The sequence below is a fragment of the Lotus japonicus genome, chromosome 5 (assembly GCF_012489685.1).
Source record: "Lotus japonicus ecotype B-129 chromosome 5, LjGifu_v1.2".
NCBI lineage: Eukaryota > Viridiplantae > Streptophyta > Magnoliopsida > Fabales > Fabaceae > Lotus > Lotus japonicus.
This window is the reverse complement of record NC_080045.1, coordinates 21,379,496-21,388,541: the sequence shown is the minus strand read 5'-3', so window position 1 is coordinate 21,388,541 and position 9,046 is coordinate 21,379,496. Positions and strand designations below refer to the sequence as shown.

General features: G+C 39.2%; 1 non-coding gene across 1 annotated transcript; it reads left to right on the top strand.

The window, feature by feature from the left end:
* Positions 1–483: 483 nt before the first annotated feature.
* Positions 484–590, top strand: LOC130721652 (small nucleolar RNA R71). The gene has a single exon (XR_009013573.1). It is a non-coding gene; the product is annotated as a small nucleolar RNA R71 (small nucleolar RNA).
* The last annotated feature ends 8,456 nt before the right edge of the window (positions 591–9,046 follow it).

The window sequence follows — 9,046 nt, the reverse complement described above, 5'->3', positions numbered from 1 at the left end:
AAGCCATTTCCTTGCCCACTATTACCTTGCCTCCAAGAAAAATTAGGGTGATTCCTCCATCCTGGATTGTAAGTATTTGAAAATGGGTCATTCCGAGCTTGACCCATGGCCTTCACTTCCTCCTCCGATCTAGTCTCTGTGCATTCTTCGCTGTCATGTGGCCCTCCACATGTCACACACTCCAATTTGGCAACTCGACCACCAATCTTGGTAGTCTTCATTTGATTTTGAATCTCATTCATTTGCTTGGAGAGTTGCTTGTTAGAGGCCATGAGCTGATCATAAGCCTCAACCTCTAGGACTCCTCTTCGGGCTTGGCGTTCATTACTTGAGTTCATAGCTCTTATAGCCATTTTTTCAATCAACTCGTACCCCACTTGTGGAAGTAAGGCATTGAACTCACCGTTTGAAGCCGCATCCAAGCCAAACCTCGAAGAATATTGGAGACCATCATAGAACTTTGCTACTTGTTCAGTTTGGGTAAGGTTGTGTTGAGGACACCTGCTCAAGAGCTTTTTGAACCTTTCCCAAGCTTCATAAAGATTCTCATCGGTGGATTGAGCAAAAGTCATGATGTCGTTCTTGAGCTTTCTCAAGAGGGCTCTTGGAACAAACCTTGTGGTGAATTTCTCAGCCAAGTCTTCCCAACATGTGATGCTACCTTGGGGCTGTGAATTCAACCATTCTTCAGCAGTGTCCCTCAAAGAAAAAGGGAACAAACTCAAGCGGATGGTGTCCGCTGAAACATTCTGAACTCGATAAGTGTTGCAATTGCGGATAAACCGCTCCATGTGTGCATGAGGATCTTCAAGAGCACCTCCACCATACTGATTTTGGCTCACCAAATTAATGAATGCCGGCCTCAGCTCAAAATTTCCCGTGCCATTGGGGGAAACTATGCTGCCTGGATAATCGTAGCTCATGGAAGCTGAGGTGAGGTCTCTAGGAGAACGATTGGCATTCTCCGCTTCTTGCTCTTGAAGTCTTTGAGCAATAGCCTCATTCACTCTTTCTTCAATGTTGGCTTGCAATTCCTCCTCTGTCATATGGACAGCCATGGCGGCTATCTCAGTGTAAGACCCAAGTTTTTAAGCTTATGCTAAGTGAATAAACTTCTTATTCACGAATAGGGTTGATGTGTCGTGAAGGGAAACCTGAACAAGAGTTTAGTAAATGAAATAAATGTATGAAGGAGAAAGTTCAGGAAAAGTCTGAGGTTCGTATTGAAGTCGATAAAAGTTATAGCACGATCGTTATACACCTAAACCTAGGTCAGAAACCCTAGTATATAGCTAGTTTTCACTTATAGGCACGATGGAAGTTAATTCCAAAAATCTTCAGAGAAATGTTAGAACTTCTCTTTTTCCATATCTCACAATCGTTTCGAGGCGAAACTCTAGGATCTACGAACGTCCGATTCCAATCATCGGAAGTTTGCCGAAACCGAAACCCTGGTATTTCAAAACCCTAGAATTTCTCGACAATGAAGACTTTTTCTATTCAGAGCTTCAAATGAATATTCCACACGCGTACACCCATTTCTCTTGATGATTTCAATCTTTCTTCAGAAGGAAGTTTTCTATTCCGACATCCGATGCAAAAAGCAACTTATCGGGTAAAATAGTTTTATACCGATTATGCATTAGTTGCCAAAAATACAAGGAGACCTTATTTTAGTTTTGGAATTCTTTCGCCAAAACATATCTTAGAATTCACGGAGGATGACGCCGGAAAAATCAGATTCGCGAAACTTTCATTTTACCGTGTTTTGCCAACCTCTATATATAGCCAAGAAATGAGAAAAAAAACAAATATCTTACCCATTTTCACCAAGGAGGCCGCGAGTTTGAGAGGAGAGGAGGAAGAAGAGTTTTTGTTCAATTCTTGCTTGATCGTCGATCAATCAGTTGCTACTTCAAGGCTTCGAGGTATAGTCGCTAATCCTTACCTCTGATCGCTTTTTCCATAGCTTTTCTGTAGACTTTTCTGAGCTGATAGTTTTGAGGTTTTTGCAAAACTATCCTAAATATTTCATTTCTGATTCTAAACCTCTTCCTTATGTGCCCAAGATCACTTCTGCCGGATTAGATTTTCCGTTATGCCGCCGGATTTCCGCCGGAATCAATTTTAGTCTTAAATACCCATTTTTGGAGTTTTTGGAGTAAAGCTTCAACCTTTAGGCTGAAAACTATCGCCTTAGCTTAGTGCTAGTAGGATTAGTTGTTATAAACGTCGTTGGTGACGTCCCTGTCAAATTTGGTTTTTGGGATTTCAGTTTTGAAAATTCTAAGTTAAAAATCATGACCAAAATACCCCTGCGACAGTTTTTGATCCGATAATTTTTCCGAGTTCAGAATACCCTTAGTTACGGCTAATGATAGCATAGGAACCAAGTTTGATCGAAGAAAAATCGAGTTCCCTAATTACCTAAAGTGGCCGAACCTATTATGCACTGGAGTGTGTGTGATTGGAAAATGTTTTCTGAGGCTTCGGCTGACAATGTAGATGATTCATCTACTGAATGCTTTTGAGATTGACTTACATGCTATGTGCTATGTGGGTAATCTAGGATGTGTGGTGCATGCTTTATATGCTAAGTGCTATGTGTTTATTCTGAGATGTATTGATATATGACATGTTGTTGATTGTGATGATTTAAATATGCTTTGCATTGGAAACTGAGATTCTGAATGGTGAGGATAGCGGGCAGGTCATGCCGATTTTTATTTGAGAGTTTTGAGAAAGTTTGATATGACGAATGAGATTCGGACCTTGTTATGGTGTTGTATGGATCGAGACATTCTCTGGTGTCATTTGGGGATTAGGAGATCCCGAGAACTTATAAGATTTTGCGATAAGACTAAAAAGATATTATTTTGAAAAGAAAACTCATAAGACATTAAACAACCTCTAAATCTTCAATTAATGATAATAAACTCGAAAGGAAGTTGAGGACGCAAATCTTAGTTTTGGAAAACGAGAAGTGTCGCCGGATCCAAGTGTCGGGTATGTCGATGTTCTTGTGCTGTTGGAGCAGCTGTGTTGAGTATGTTGATGCTCTTGTGCTGTTGGAGCAGCGGTGTGTTGGACTATCCTGGGGATAAGTCCGGGGAATTGATAGTTCCCGAGTATGTTGATACTCTTGCTCGTTGAGCAGTTTCGACCATCGGAATGAGATGAGTCGGATGATTTGGAGATCATCATGAGTTATGCGTTGTTGGGAAGATGTGTCTTTTGGTCGCAGAATCGACCGTTACCTTAGGGTAAGCTTTTAGAGACTTAAATTTACCTAGAACACGTGGCGACGTGTCGAGTGAGATTCGGAGACGTTGTTTGACTAATCATCCTGCATACATGCAACATTAATGAGGTATTAACACAGGACGTACTCTGGACCTCGTCGGTTTCCAAAATGGTCATAAGACCCGGAATGCCGTGAAAGAGCGTTTGTAGACGTCTCTTGTAGCAGACCGAAATGGCAGACCTACGGGTTTACTGCTGATCTGACTACCGCTGTCGTTGGAGTAAGAGGCACGCGGGCCGAAATGGTCCCACCGTGGCTGGTGTTAGGGCTGATCCGTTTGATGTTCATCCCTTTCCGGAATGCATGTGGTTAACTAGGTTAACCGTCATTTGCATATCATGCAACATGCATACTAATTTAGTTGTCGAATGTGATTGTTATTTGTTAATCCTATTTGGAACATGTTAAGTGTTATCATTGTTGTTTATGCTATTGTGGAATATGCAACCCTAGGATGTTATCCCTAGCTATAAGCCTAAGTGGCTATTCTATTATCTGTATCTATCGATGCTATTATTTACATAATTCTTTGGAGTTGACCCTCGCGTCTTCTGTGTGTGCTTTGGCGGACAAACGCCCTTTGTCAGATGTCTTTGGCGGGCTGGTTCACGACGGTTCACCCTTCGGGGGGGGACTAGGGTTGAAATGCTGGAACAAGAGCGCATCGCGGTCGCGAGAGGAGGACGGATGGTGTACAACGACTTGATCGCCTTGGATTCAGATCCGGACGACGATCACGCTAGCATATAGTTTTGAGCGCTGGTGTGAGCTCCTCGAGATGGGATTAGTGTAGGAGTAGAGTCTTAGCTCTGAACATCATTTGTTTTTCTTTGGGAACAGGGTAGTTCCGCCTATAGCTTTTTGTGTGGATTCCTTACGGGAATCACAGAGTGTTGGTTGGACTTAGGAGGTCTTATTTTCAGACCATTGGGTCAACTTATTCTCAATTTTGAGGGATGGTGTTGCGGACACTTACCTTTTCATTTGGTTTGTACATATTGCCTACGGGCGCTACTCTTCTATTACCCGTCACTGGAGGTTCACTCGTGACGAGGTTGCTACTTACAGCGGGGGGGGCTGTTTACATATATTGTATATTAGTTCTGATCATTGTTATCGTTGGGTTTTATTTATTTCAGTCTTGTCTTAGTTATTATCAAAAAAAATATTCACGTTTTTCCGCATTAAGTTTATTTTGGTTACTAAAGTGACGCCACCGAAATCGGGATGTTACACTCAGCAGCTCTTTGCTGAGCTCGACGACGATGGAGAGTACGCTCTGGCTCCGGATCAAACACCAATGGATCCGTGCCAAGTCTACCTTGCATAAACTGAAATCACACAAACAAAGAAAAGGTTAGTAGCACCTATTCAATGCAATGCTTAGTAAAACAAACAAACATACTCTTTAACTTAAACCGAAAACCACAAACAATCCCCGACAACGGCGCCAAAAACTTGTTGGTCAATTCGCAAGTGTACGAATACCTCCGGGATTTAAAATATCGAACCACAGGGATTGTGAGTGAGAATTGTTGATTTAAGCCTAAAGTTTGCAAGTTTCTAAAGCAATAAAATTCAGAAATTGGTTTTGGTTGTTTATGACAAAAGTTTTACAAAAGAGCAATGTTGATAATGTTGTAAATAACAATTGATAGAAAATTGCCTTGGGTTGTTGATCATCTAATCCACTTTAGTCCACCTATCCTATGCATGTGACACCTTGATATATCTCTTGTTGCTATAGCCTATGTACTTACTAGTTGATTCCTCACAAAAGTAATTCTCTCAAACTGAAAGTTAAGCCCAATTCCTTGTGTACTTAAACATTCATAAGAGGTTTATAATCATGTATATTCAGGCCAACAAAATCCTCCCCTCACTCTATGCCTAGAAACAAGTATAGAAGGATCTATTTCAATTCATGTCCCTAAATCATAATAAACTTCCATTTGATTATAATCTAGCCTATAGCAAAGGTGCACCAAAGCTAAACATGCATAAAAGAATTGAAATACAAGATTAAATCAAGAACTCATGCATAGAGATAGGATTTAACAAACTAAAACTTCATAGAATCTCTTAACCCAAAGCAAAAGAGGAAACTAGCCACTCATGGCTAGTGAATTCATACATAAAATGTAATGAAAACCTGAGAAAAATACAAGTTGGAAGCCTTCCCACAGCCCCAAGGTTCTCCTCAGCTCTCAAACTTGGTCCAAAATGAGTAAAATGTCTAAGTCCCCTCAAAGAAATTGGCCTAAGCCTTATTTATAGCCACAAAATACGAGTCTGGGCGCTCAGGCGCCAATTCAGAGCGCCTGAGCGCCAATTGCATGCCCAAAACATGCTCTCTGGAGCTAATTGGCGCCTAGGCGCCAATTCCCAGCGCCTGGGCGCCAATTCCTTGACCCTCAGGAAAATGCACTAGCGCCTAGGCGCCAATTCCCAGCGCCTAGGCGCTCAAGCTTCGCTGGAACAGCCTTTTCAGCTTCTTGTAACTCCCCTTTCAAGCCTCTTTAAGTCCTCTTTAAGTCCTCCTTCAATTCCATGCTTCTTGGCTTTCTTTCTCCTTCAGTTTCTGATCTACAAACTTAACCAACAAGACAAGGAAAATTCCAGAATCTCAAAGAGCTTATTAGCACAAGAGGTCCTTCATAAAACAAAAGAAAATCATGTAAGTCCTAAACTTAACTTAAAATGCAAGAAAACTTCCTATAAAACTACAAAATTACCAAAACAAAACAAAGACTCAAGAAAAGATAAAAATGCATGAGAATGCATGAAACACTACATGAGACTCAACAAAAAGACTCAAAACTATCATAGAAATGACCCTAAAAACACTACTAAAATAGGGTCATCATTAAGCAACTACTTAGCGGAAATGCTTTTGAAATGAAATTACACCATCGGTATTAATGCATTGTGATAATCAATATCATTTGTTTTTGGTGGATATCCACTCTATGAGAAGAATAGAGTGATGTTATGAAATTGATTTGTGAGTCTAATGTTGTCACTTGGAAGGTGTCCAAGTAGACCTGGTATTGTTGTCACTTGGTAGGTGTCCAAGTAGACCTGGTCAAAGTGTATTACTAGTTTGAGACAAATACGTATACATAATAATCTTGAGGTAGCTACAACATGATGAGGTTGTATCCCTGAATTATGTGAAGATGATCCGTTAACAAAATCATTATGCATAAATCTAGGGATGACGCATCGAGGGGAATGAGACTTGAGCCAATTTGAATCAGTGAATAATGGTAACCAAACCTTTGTGATTGGAGATCCCATGAAGAAGGTTCATATGGGTAATAACAAGTTATTCATATTGATCTGACAACATTAAATAATTTTATTATTACTTCAGCCCTAGGGTGTAAGTGTTGTGCTGCATTTTAAGAGGATAAGCTTTAGAGCTTTTAATGATTTCCATAGGCCTTATGGGTGGTATATGAAGTGCGACATATACTTGATGGAATCACTATACTATTTTCCTTTTGTTTTTCGTATATTAAAATGTATCCATGCTTACATTGCAGGTTATTGTTTTTCCTTTGTAACAAAATTTTTTTTGCAGATAATTGAATATTCCATGATGCTACACATGAAAGGTATCATTTCTGGCAATAATTTCGCCTTATTCTTGATTCTCTTTTAACATTGGATAACTTAAGTTTTCTTTTAGAATTTCTGGATACTACTCATAAGGTTATGTGTCTCTAGCTAGAGGTTTTTTGTTGACAGGTAGCTAATCAAGTCTTTTAACTATTGGAAAAATATTGTGTATTTCAAAAGTTCAAACATATTTTACATGTGCTCACCATCCATGATAAATGCCACCGTCTAACCTAGAGTGTATCACCCTTATTTAGTGTGTTGTCACCCTCTAATTAAAGGTTTGCCGCCCACTCTTTAATTTTCGCCGCCCATCATTTATGCACTCCACTATAATGTATTTGGTGAAATCATTCCCCATAAATACTAAGTTTATTCTCATGAAGAAACATAGCAACAAATTAGTTCTTCCTCTTCCTTCCTCTCCCACCTAAATTGTATCTTGGGCATATTGATTAAGTAAATCTCGCTAGTTCTGTCACCCGGCTTACCGGAAGAGGCTTTTTAATCCTGGAGGAGTGTTTGGGATAATTCCCGAATAAAACTCTCAAGGACAGCGAATTAATTTTCGCGACTCAGCTTGTTTTATTGCAGGTTCTGTTTCGTAAAGGTGTATTGTTCGTGTTGTTGCCGTTTTTGTTCCACCAAGGTTGCTACTTGGCTCGGTGTTCGCGTCGTTCATCCCCAATTTTCCAACATTAACAAGCCAATATCATTTTAGTTTTTTCCTTTTTTTCCTCTCTTGACAAACTTTGCTGTAAATATGGTTCTCAAACTTTTATCCTTTTTGGATATATAGGCACTCATTTTGTATGCTCCTTCATATTAAGATTAGAAATATTGTACTTTAATTGCGGAGAAAATAATTTTAAATTGACTCTACTGAGAGTGCCATGTTTGCTTCGTAAAGTCTTTGATCAACAATGATATATACACACCTCATGTTTTAAACACTTCATTTCCACATATTTTTATTTCTACCTCTCTCCTCTTAACATCTATCACATCTCATATTTTCTCTCTCTTACTTTTTATTTTCTTCCAATCTCTCTCCTCCTCCACCTCTCTCCACCCCATTTTAGAGGTGTGAACATAATATTATTCGTGTTTGATAGTCATTTGCAAATCTCTGATAAAAAATCAAATTGTCACGACATTAAAACCGTTGCAACTTTTTTTAAATGTTCCCTTCACTTAACAGTGGTAGAACGCGCCGCAAATCTTTTGAAAAGTTTTACAAGCCATTGACTTAGTGGTGATTTTGCAGCAATGGTCGTCTACATGCCGCAAAATCAAAAACGAGTTAATGGTTGTTAATGCAGTGGTTTGGTTTACAGACGTAATTCAAAAAAAAAAACATTCAGATTCCCAGTGTTTGAGGAACCGCGGCCCAATAGTCTTTGCGGCGGTTGAACCACCATCGCTTATACTTACCACACCGCTAAATGCTTTTTTTGTTGTAGTGGTGGAAACAGGGTTGCTGCAACGACAGTACTTCTCTCGACGATTTTCAGTTTAGGTTTTTTGATGGGGAAGATTTTGGTGTTGTTATCTTTGGTTTTTTTTTTGTTTCCTAAGTTTTGTTTTAGCGGAGGTAGTTTTTGGGTTTTATATCACTCGGTTAGCTTTGTGGGTTTTTCCTTTGTCGAGATGACTTGTATCTCGACATTCTTTCAAATTAATAAATATATATATTTTTAAACAAAATAAAACTACCTCTTGTAACCAAAAAGTTACTTTTAAATATTATAATATTTTCATAACATAAAAAAATAAAAGTGAAAATTTTAATTTTTGGCTGAGGGTAAGAAGGGAATAGAAAAATGTTATTTTATGTTATTCAACAAAGTAACTTGACACTCGCCATCAGTGTTATCAGACTCGGACCGGTGATCGACTCGGTCGAGGCACTGGGTCAATGAGTCAATGGTTCAACCACTGGGTCACTGGTTGAACCGTTTGACTCGGTTGATAATAAAAAAAAAATCAAAATACCATAACAATAAAAACATACAGTGTGATTTAGAGAAAATTAAGACAAGGTTCCATTATTTTCAATGTTTTATGTATATGGGCCTGTGTATTTCAGCTATATCCTTTGTAACCGTTTGGGCTTTG